We start from the raw sequence: 11,354 nt of genomic DNA, 5'->3' as shown, positions 1-11,354 counted from the left end.
TAATGTGCCCTCATATGTCAAATAATTAATATTTTGCTATTATGTCAAAAGCATTGTCTTAAGTGCTTATGTATTTTTCAAAAGGCATGCTATAATTTGTTTTATACACATGCACTGTTCTTGTATAATCTCTGTCATACTGGTGGTTCAATCTGTATTTCTGGTTTCAATTCTTATTTTTTAGGATAGATTCCTAGGAATTCAAGAATCAGGGTAAATGCTACAGATACAATTTAGATTCTTAAAAAATTCCTTATTTTCATTGCAAAATAAGTTACACAGTGAGGGGGAGAGACAGAGAGGAAGATTTTCCATCCGATGATTCACTCCCCAAGTGACCTCCATGGCCGGTGCTGCGCTGATTCGAAACCAGGAGCCAGGAGCCTCCTCTGGTCTCCCACATGGGTGCAGGATCCAAGGCTTTAAGCCATCCTCCACTGCTTTCCCAGGCCACAAACAGGGAGCTGGATCGGAAGCAGGTCTGCCTGGATACAAACCAGCGCCCATTTGTGGGATCCTGGCGGATGCATGGTGAGGACTTTAGTCACTAGGCTACTGTGCTGTGCCCATAATTTAGATTTTTGATGTGTTTGGATAAATGGGATTCTAAAGCTGTCACCAAAAGTTTATGTGATTACATGATTTGTTACCCTGAATGTTATAATATTTTAAACTATTTATTTGTTTTACAATATTATGTTTTCTTTATACTTTTATATCTTTTGTATTATAGGTAAGGTTAAATATTCTGGCTATGAAAGAAAAGTTAATCTGACCTTCAGTAAAGTGATAAGAAAGACTTTATTTAGAAAATAAATCTATAGAAGAAGTCAAGACCATTGCAGTGAAAGGGAGAGAGCTAGCCAAAGCTAAGAGTGTGAAAGGAATGAGCTGAGATTTGTAGTCATTGCATTGCCCCACTTTCCACTGAATAGAAGGAGGCCTTGTCTAATCCCCTGAGTCTTGAATGGATTTAAAGGTTGAGTGAGATTATATTTTTTCTACCTTATTGTCATTAAGCTAGCATTATCAGTGTTTCCTTGTCTTTACACTTGGAGTTAGGCGACAGCTTCTCTTTTTCAGAACTTTGAACACAGTTCTCCTGGGTCGTGTTGGCTTCAGATATCTGGCCTACTCTGTGGTGTGCTGTCATCCCCTGGACTTAGTGGGCGTGGCTTAGAGCGTACCTGCCTAGGACCTGAGGCACAGCTTCCAGGCCTACACATGGAACATGACCTCTGATGTGACCAGAAGGTCAAGGGAAATAGATGGTGTCTTCTAGCTCACTACAACATCTATGGTGGATGGGGCCTGCCGGGAGACTCTCTCCTGCCCTTGCTTTCCTTAATGTTTAAAACTCGTAATTTGTACCTAATAAAGTGGACATTCCTCACCAGCTTGTCTCTGGTGGTTCTTAAGGCCAAAGCATATTATCACCTCACCCTCTGTGACCTCTAGGTATGCTGGCAGGATTAAACCCCAAGACTCAGCATTCAGAGTTCTATGAATTAATGTATTAATTGCCTCTCTATCTCTCTTTACAAACACACACACACACACATTTGGTTCAGTTCATCTGGAGAATGCATTTTAACAGTCATGCTTCGTTGGATTCTTGCCAAGTATGGAACAGACATATGGGGCTGACACACCTTTGAAAAGAAAAGGATTTGTTTAATTTTATTGGAAAGGCAGATTTACAGAAGTGAGAGACAGAGAGAAAGATCATCCACAAGATGGCTAACTCTCCAAATGGCTACAGTGACCGAAGCTGAGCTGATCCAAAGCCAGAAGCCAAGAGCTTCCTCCACATCTCTCACATGGGTGCAGGATCTCAAGGTTTTGGGCCATCCTCTAAGGCGTTCTCAGGTCACAAACAGGGACAGAAACTGGCATCCATATGTGGTCCCAGCAATTGCATGGTGAGGATTTAGCTATTGAGCCACAGTGCTGGGTCCATAAATAAATTTTCATGTTGTAAATATCAGGTATGGTCCCCACTGGAAGACTGGTGATTAAAGTCCTCACTTTGCATCTGCCAGATGCCATATAGAATATATTAGATATGAAGGGAGGTGGAGTCAAGGAGTTTGCTTAGATATTGAGGATTATAAGATATCAAAGATTTGGAGAATCTTTCTAGCAGTAATTAACAAATTTTTACAAAGACTATGATACACATGTCAGGAAAGTGCAGCGACCAAGGCTGAGCTCTAGTGGCAAGAGGACTTAGAGTGAAAAAATTTAACTGAATTTTGTTCAGGAATAGAGATACTATTTAATTTATGTGTCAACCTCAGCTGGCTAACAGATACGATAATGGGAACAACATGATGTTAGGCTATGTCTGAGAATCTCTAGAAGAGTTTAACATTTGGTTCAGTTGAGTATAGACTGTCCTATCTCAACAGTGTGGGTGAGCCTGACCTGATGAACTCAAGCTGCAAATAAAGCAAAAACACTGGGGAGAGGTGAGTTCTCTTTTTGTGAAGGAACTTTTCTTTTCTCATGTTTATGAACATTGAATGCATGCTTTTTGAACTTCATCCTCAAACTCAAGCTTACTCCATTGGCTGCCCTGGTTGTCACATCTTCAGATTTAGACTGCATTTCAGCATCAGCTTTAATGTTCCTTCAGCTTGCAGATGATGTAGTTTTGGACTTCTCAGTTTCTACATTTGCATGAGCCAATTCCCATAATAAATCTGTTACTACCTCCCCATCACTGTTTATCCTGTTGATTCTGTTTCTTTGAAGAATTCTACTTGATACAAGAATTTGTATCATTCCTTTTTACTGTTCAATACATTTATTTTCTTTAAATGATACAAGTCAACATTTACTTGTTTTTTGTTTGTTTTTAAGGAGCAAATGCATATTTTTTGAGATATTATTTGAGTAGGGCAACCATCAGAAGAATGTTCAAGGTATTTTTGTTTGTATTGGAAAGGCAGATTTACAGAGAGGAGACAAGAAGATCTTCCACCCACTGGTTCACTCTTCAAATGGCCACAATGGCCAGAGCTAAGTTGATCTGAAGCCAGGAGTCAGGATCTTCTGTGTCTTCCACACGGGTTCAGGGTCCTGAGACTTTGGGCCATCCTCTTCTGCTTTCCCAGGCCACAAGCAGGGAGCTAGATGGGAAGTGGAGAAGCTGGGATACAAACAGGGCCCATACGGGATGCCAGCGCTTGCAAGTAGAGGCTTAGTTGAATCAGCTGAACCATAGCACTGACTCCAGTTTCAAGATTGTGAGTGCAGCATCTGAATGTCCACATTGCTGAAATTCTGGCCACAAAGGTTCTCTGTAGTTGAGCTTTAAATCACAGGGCTTTGGGGGATACAATAACAGAAGCTCCTCACACTCTTAGAAGACTGTTTTTAGTTCTCAGTGACTCCAAGTTCAAGAATGAAACAAGTATTGGAAATTTCGATTTGGAGACTTGTAGCCATAGGTCAGAAGAAATTAGAAGAGAATTTAGCAAAGATTAGTAATGACAATGAAATGGAGTAGAATGCAATAATCCTTGAAAGCTGTACTACAGTTTTCCACTGAAATAGGAAACTTCTTATAGACAACCTTCTTTTGTTTTTTTTTTCAGATTCTTGTCTTATTAGATTTTTCCTGATTTTTTTAATATAGTTGAGTTAGAACAATCATTGATCATGTATATTTTACACTTATTTTGTTGTAAGTTATTGTTTGTAATATCAGATTTTATTTTTTAAAATTTCTGCCTTTTTTGACGTGCTTCACCTGTAGATTTGGGTTAGTTACTCTCACGTCAGATCCCCCAGAATATGTTAATAATTCTGAGGCAAGAGGTGACTCTCCCTACTCACCCGGAAGTATGAGAGCTGAGTCAGGCAACTACAAAGCTCGTTTGTTCCCAAAGGTGTTTTCAATTATTGACTCCATTAAATGAACCTTCATTCTTCTCATTTATCTGGCTGTATTTGATTTTGTGGCATTGCAGCAAAGTCTTAGTTATAGAATCAGATTTTCCAATTATACCTTGTTGTAAGAAGGACGGATTGCTGCTGAACGCATATACATAGCTATATAGACATAACAAGAGGAATATAGTTATTTGCATAAATTCAATAAGTGTTTCTGAAATCCAAAGGGAATAAGAAGGAAAAAAAGATGATTGTTCCATTTCTAGTTGAAGTGTACAGTGTTGTAAACTCTTATAACTTGTGGATAACTTAAGAAAAAAATGAGACAGGTGTTCCTTAAATTTAGAAAATAGAGCATTGGAGCCGATAGATCCACTAATACAAATTTGTTGATTTATTTTTATTTTTGAAGTATGTTCTGGAAGCTGTAATAAGGTTACTCACTAAGTATGACAAGTAACACTTAGCCCCAGATTTTATAAAGGTGACCTTTATGATTTTTTGCTTGCCCATATAGGTAATCTTTGGAGGCTGTGGGCTAAATTTTAGATGGGAAATTCAATGCCAAACCCATACACAGTGCTTTGAATGCAGATGCTCACGTCCAGCGTGTCCTAGTCTCACACAATCTCCCAGCTTTCTCCATCTCCTGTACTGGAAAGTTTTCTTGTTCTGTTTTAATGACTGTGATTTAATCTCTTCCTAGGATTAGCTCACTGAATTGAGATAGTGGTGTAGCCAACACTACAGAGCTCCTAAACGTTGGATTCATGAGGCCATTTATCTCCCCTAGAGATTATATTTTGATTTCCAGTCTTGTCTTGAAGGTGCCACCCCTGAGCAAAAAGCAACTCCCATCTCCACATAGTGCCTAGACAGACTGCAGCCCACTCTGCCGTCAACAAAAGGTCCCACAAGAAGTGATGTTATTGACTAATTGATGAATGGCCAGAAGCACTGCATACCAACCAAGACTACCACCATGAGCTGAACTCATGCTCCGAACACCAACTCCAACCTGTAAGAGCCTTTACTACCATCCCTCAGGGAGCAAGAGAATGCAATAGTAACAGCCGCCCGGTTCCGTTCTTTGTACTTCGCCGTCAATACCAGCTTTCTTTCTCTACCCTGGTATCAGTAACTGACTTATTGCACAAGACAGCAGACCCAGTTTTGGGGTTTCTATAGCAATTCTTTCATTGGATTTTGAAGGTGTTTTACAGCAGATGGAGGGAGGACTATGAAGTAAATTTCTGGATATACAAAAATCTCAGTTGGATGAATAAAATATTCAGTCTATTTCCTGTTAGAATGTTTTTTCTCTTTTAAGTCTAAGGTAGTCGTTTTGAGGCATTAACTTGGTAATTCAAGAAAAGGTCTGAGAGCTAAAGTTTTGTTGACTATAGGGGGTTGAGGGACTGTGTAGGACAGGAAATGTTTTGTAAGAGGGACACAAAGAAGGAGGAAGTAGGGCGGATTCGGGGGAACTGGAGAGAAACTTGAAGGTAGGAAAATGATGAAGAATGAACGGAAGGCATGTGATGAGAGCAATGCTAAAGGAGTCTGTTTGGGGAGACCCTCAGTTTCTGAAGAGATCATTTAACTTTAAAGCTATCATAAATTCATGCCAACAAGAAAGGAAAGAGTTGGCAGTGCAGAGGTGACACAGATGGTCAGTGCACACTGAAGTTTGTGGGTGTGTGTCTGTTGCATGGAAGGTGTTTATAGCAGAGCCTCCCCTGTTCCTAACCAGAGGAAACTTGCAAACAGGGCTGCTGGGAATTCTGACACAACTTGGTCCAAGGATTAGAGAAACCTGGGATTCTGACCCAGTTTCTTACAAAGCTTTGGACTTGAACAATCTTTGTTTTCTTTCAAACAGGAAATCTTTACAAATAGGGGACCAATACCTTAGGAGTTTGGGAGGGAACCTGCTCTTGAAAAAGAAGCAAAAAGCCTTTCATGTAGGAGCATGCTTACTCGGATGACTGGATGACTGCCTTTGAGCCAAGCGCACTAAATCGATCTTGGAATGTTGATTCAGAATCGTAAAAATCAATGCCTGCCTCATGGTGTTTCAGTGGACTGTGACCTGGAGTTCTCACTCTTTGGACCTGTCGGCAGGAGTGAACACAAGGCTTTGAGGTATGTATCTGGGATCTTAGGTGAGTCTAGGGGACCAGTAATATCTCTGATCCCATCTGAGTCATCATTGCACATGAGTTAAAAGGGAAAAATCATTTTAACACCTTACAGTGGAAAGGAAGATTCTATTCAGCGTATTGGAAGCAGGTTTCAAGATTCCGAGCACAGAAGGGAGACACAGGCTTAAGCACAAAACAACAAAATAAAGTGGAGACAGTTATTGGGCAGTGGGGATGGTGGGTAGGAATGTCAACAAGCCAAAATTACTAAGGGAAAGCATAAAGAGTAAGGGGGCATTCTGGCTGGACTCACCTAACAGGATTCTTGCTGAGGGAAAAGGTTGAGGGTGGGTCCAAGAGAGGATACAGGAGAGCCCGGGAAAGTGTGGGAAAGAGAATCTTTTTCACTCTAAGAGGGTATTTGTTTCCTATGGATTGTAGTCAATCACATTTTAAAATCTTTTCTGATCTCTTCTTCTTTTATTATTATGGGAGGTGTTAATTATTTTTTTTTAAGATTTATTTATTTTTTATTACAAAGTCAGATATACAGAGAGGAGGAGAGACAGAGGGGAAGATCTTCCATCCGATGATTCACTCTCCAAGTGACCTCAATGGCCGATGCCATGCTGATCCGAAGCCAGGAACCAGGAACTTCTTCCAGGTCTCCCACGCGGATGCAGGGTCCCAAGGCTTTGGGCTGTCCTGACTGCTTTCCCTGGCCACAAGCAGGGAGCTGGATGGAAAGTGGAGCTGCCAGGATTAGAACCGGCGCCCATATGGGATCCTGGCGCGTTCAAGGTGAGGGCTTTAGCTGCTAGACCACGCCACCAGGCCCTAATTATTTTTTTCACACAGGATTTACTGCTGTTGAGGAAAACACGTTTTTAATTTCTTTTTTAAAATTTATTTTATTTTGTTTTTTATTGGAAAGGAGAGACAGAGAGAAGGAGAGACAAAGATCTTCCATTGCTGGTTCACTCTCCAAGTGACCACAAAGGTCAGAGTTGAAGTGATCTGAAAGCAGAAACCAGGATTTTCTTGCAGGTTTCCCATGCAGTTGCAAGGTCATAAAGCTTTTGGCCATCCTCTACTCATTTCCCAGGCCACAAGTAGGGAGCTTGATGGGAAGTGAAGCAACCAAGACACTGACCAGAGCTCCCATGGGCTAGTGGGATTTAACCATTAGACCATCACATCAGATCCTGGGAAAACACATTTTTATGAGTGATTTTTAACTTCTTTCTAGAGATCCAAAATATTACATCCAAAACCTTGTGAGCTTTGAAAACTTGGGACTACAGTCATGGCTTTCCCTGCCACCCCTTTTCAACCACTCTCAGGAATTTATAGGCCCATTTTATATTCATTAAATTTTAAAACCAATATTCCAAATATTGCAAACTTCATAATATTTCTTAATTTAAAAGTTACCGTAACTTATTAGAAGCAACCTGTTTTCTGCCATACACATGCATATAAAATTAAATATACATGTATATAAAACATACACACATGCACATTTAAATACTAAAGTAGAAGGCAGTTATTAACAATTCACTAGAGAGTCAGTAGACACATTTAGTATATCTGAGATACAAAATGTTACCATAAGAAGTGTTAATAATGTTTTGATGCCAGTTTAATTATAGGTTTGTTTTTGCCTGCTAATTGCTAGAGTTAAATGGCATTGTGGAGACAATGGAACTAAGAATGGACACTGGGAAAGGAAATTGCTGTGAGAGTGAATTTTTAGTGGCAAATAGACTGAATGGGATCCTTCACGATGACTCGTAAAGCATTGTTAATCATGAGCATGCAGATAGTATTTGGAATATTTGCATACATTTTTCACATTACACAAGCTCTACCAGATTATTTCAATTATGGCGAGAAAAAGTCATCACTCACCAAAAAGTACAAGATGGTAAAGAAAGGCATGAGATTTGTGAAACTGGTGTGGTGCAATGTTTAATTGCACATGGAGAAGGTAGAATTTGCCTGGTTCTTGGAAGCTGGATACAAGTTATGTGTGTGCAGACCAGAAAGGAGAGTGATATTGAATCCCTGGACGATGATAGGAATAATTTGGTTAGAGAATTAAAAGAAGCAGAATTATGCTTCCACAGGCCTTTCTCAGGCAGTGAAGAGAAGAGGGCCACACGCATAAACATTAGTTGAGGTTTCTCGGTGAATTCTAAAAGTGTCAGTAGAATACGCTGAAACTACAGATCCTGCAAACTCTGGGTCTTCATGCCAAATGTCCAGAAAACCAGTTATGGACATTATGATTGTGGAAGTAAGTATTTTTTGCAAGTCATTGATTTTGGCAACTATTGTTTAATTCTGCTACTTGTTGAGGAGTTAGGGTTCAGAGTTGTTGCGGATGGAAATTGGAGAGAAGAGTTACATGTTCAGCTCATGTTCATATTCCTGGTTGTTTGGTAATGTTTGTGACCTGCATTTGATTGGTTGGTTTAGGAAGTAAAACAACACGTATGTCTGCGTGTGTATCTGTATGTATATGTGTATAGATTTGCATGTATGTAGGTGTGTGAGAGGCAGAATTACAGGAGAGGGAAATGGAGGACTGGACCCCCCATTTATTGGTTCACTGCTACCAAATGGCTGCAATGGCTGCAGCAGGGACAGGCTGTGACGAGTAGCCTGGACTGTGGAAGCCCATCAGGGTCTCTGTTATGGATGCATGGGTCAGCTTCTGTGATTTTCCTAAGCGTGCTGCCAGGGAAATGAACTGGCAGTGTAGAAATGGGACCTGAATTGGTACTCCTTTGTAATATAGGGAATGTAGATGGCAGTTTCAACCATTGCGTTGCAATGTCTGTTCCTTTAGGGGATTTTTATCATGACAGGTGGATTTCATTTGACCCAGCAGATTATATCTAAGCGGTAATGACCTTGTGCTCTGGACCTGGAATTTTCTTGTCTGGTTCTAGAATTCCTCTACCCAAACTTTTTGAACAATTCTGGCCAACGATTTTATCTACTGGAGAAGTAAATGACTTCTTGAATTTGATTATTAAAACCTTGCAGGGACTCTTGTATAACTCTCAATTTGAATAGCTTTTTTTAAAAATAAATCATAGGAAAGAGAACCTTGGATTAGGGAGAGATCCTGCCTTTATGTTATAGGGCGTCCATCTCAAAGTGGAGCATATATGACTTTTGACTCTAAAATATAGAATCAAGGGCTATATAAAAAAATAACACTACAAACAATGCCGCTGAAGTTTATAAGCCTAAAAGCCATGCCTAAGGGAAGGCGGTGCCCTTAAAGGGAGCAGAATGCAAACATAGCTTTAGATGGCCACATACTAAAACAAAGTTGAGATGCGTGTATTGAGGAATGCTCTTGTAGAGGCTGGTGGCTCATCTGTGGCTGGGTGTGGAGCTGTTAAAGGTGCCAGGGAAGCTGCTATGCTAGTTTCAGGCCAGATGTTGAGGAAGAAAATTTTAGGATGGAAACAACCAAGAATCCTTCCTTGAAAGCAATGGTTATCTCCTAGAGGTTTATACAGAACTAAGAAGAGAGAAAATTTAGTAAGGTCATGTAGGAAGTTATTTGTTTTTCTCAAGCTATGCGCTAACAAAGATACAACTCACAGGCCCGACATGGTAGCCTAGTGGCTAAAGTCTTTGCCTTACAAGCACTGGGATTCCATATGGATGCTGGTTCTAATTCCGGTGGCTCTGCTTCCCATCCAGCTCCCTGCTTGTGGCCTGGGAAAGCCATCGAGGACAGCCCAAAGCTTTGGGACCCTGCACCTGAGTGGGAGATCTGGAAGAGGCTCCAGGCTCCTGGCTTCAGATTGGCTCAGCTCTGGCAGTTGCGGCCACTTGGGGAGTGAATCATTGGACGGAAGCACTTTCTCTCTGTCTCTCCTCTTCTTTGTTTATTTGACTTTCCAATAAAAATAAATCCTTATAATAAAAAAAAAAGATGTAACTAACAAAATTAGAGATTGGAATAGAAAGAATTAAAAAGACATGAGACATTGAGAAAGTAAGACTGTTAAGATTTAGTGGCTATTGGTTTCCAAAAGTGACACTAATAAAAAGAATTGACGAGTTCGATCAGTAGCGGGAGCAGAGAGTGGACCCCAGACAGTTCTGAAGAGCCCCCCGCCGCGGCAGGCCTGGTTACCATCACACCCCAGGAGGAACCGCAGCTGCCTCAGCCGGCCGCAGTCACCATCACCTTAACCGTGAGCAGGAGGCGAGACCAGCGGCAGCCCTGCCCTCATCGCCCCCGACACCAAACCCGGCATCCCGAGCAGCGGAGCCGGGATCGGCCGCACCTGCCAGCGGGCACAAGAAGGTCTGGGGAACAGCAGAAGGGTTCAATGTAAGGAACAGGTACGGCACATCAACAGGAATGGCACCAAGGAAGACGTCTTTGCACATCAGACTGCCATAAAGAAGAGTAACCCAGGAAGGACCTTCGCAGATGGAGAGACTGTGGAGTTTGATGTTGTTGAAGGAGAAAAGGATGCAGAGGCAGCAAGCGTCACAGGCCCTGGTGGAGTTCCAGTGCAAGGCAGTAAATATGAAGCAGACCGTCACCATTACAGACGTTACCCACGTCCTAGGGGTCCTCCACGCAATTACCAGCAGAATTACCAGAATAGTGAGAGTGGGTGAAAGAATGATGGATGGAAGAGTGCTCCGAAGGACAACAACAGGCCCAATGACACCGGGCCTACTGCAGACGAAAGTTCCCGCCTGACTGCATGCGGAAACCCTATGGGCGTCGACCACAGTATTCCAACCCTCCTGTGCTGGGAGAAGTGATGGAAAGTGCTGCCAACCAGGGTGAGGGAGAGCAAGGCAGACCTGTGAGATGGAACATGTATGGATGTTATAGACCACGATTCTGCAGAGGTCCCCCTCGCCAGAGACAGCCTAGAGAGGATGGCAATGAAGAGGATAAGGAAAACCAAGATGAGACCCAGTGTCAGCAGCCACCTACACGTTGGTACCGCCGGAACTTCAGTAACCAACACAGATGCCCAGATACCCCTAAACCGCTGATCCACCAGCCGAGAATTCGTCCGCTCCCGGAGCTGAGCGAAAAATGCCGGCTTAACATCTCAACCATCATCCAGGTTAGTCATCCAACACGAAGAACTGAATATGAAATTCTAGCAATGAGCAATGAACGAAAGATTGGAGCTGAAGACCTTAAGTGCTTGCTTTTTGCCGGTTGACCAGATAACTAGAACTATCAGTATTATCTCTGCAGCATTGGATTTTTATTATTTTTCCTAAAAATGTCTCTTTTTGGCAATG

The 11,354-nt window shown here is 41.7% G+C and overlaps 1 pseudogene; it reads left to right on the top strand.

Annotated features, from left to right (window-relative positions):
• Positions 1-7,830: 7,830 nt before the first annotated feature.
• On the top strand, positions 7,831-11,151 carry LOC121171119 (annotated as a pseudogene).
• Positions 11,152-11,354: the final 203 nt, after the last annotated feature.

Source organism: Ochotona curzoniae, unplaced genomic scaffold, assembly GCF_017591425.1.
Source record: "Ochotona curzoniae isolate NIBS_2020 unplaced genomic scaffold, NIBS_Ocur_1.0 scaffold_2587, whole genome shotgun sequence".
Classification (NCBI taxonomy): Eukaryota; Metazoa; Chordata; class Mammalia; order Lagomorpha; family Ochotonidae; genus Ochotona; species Ochotona curzoniae.
Note: the sequence above shows the minus strand (reverse complement) of the source record. Positions and strands in the feature narration are given on the sequence as shown.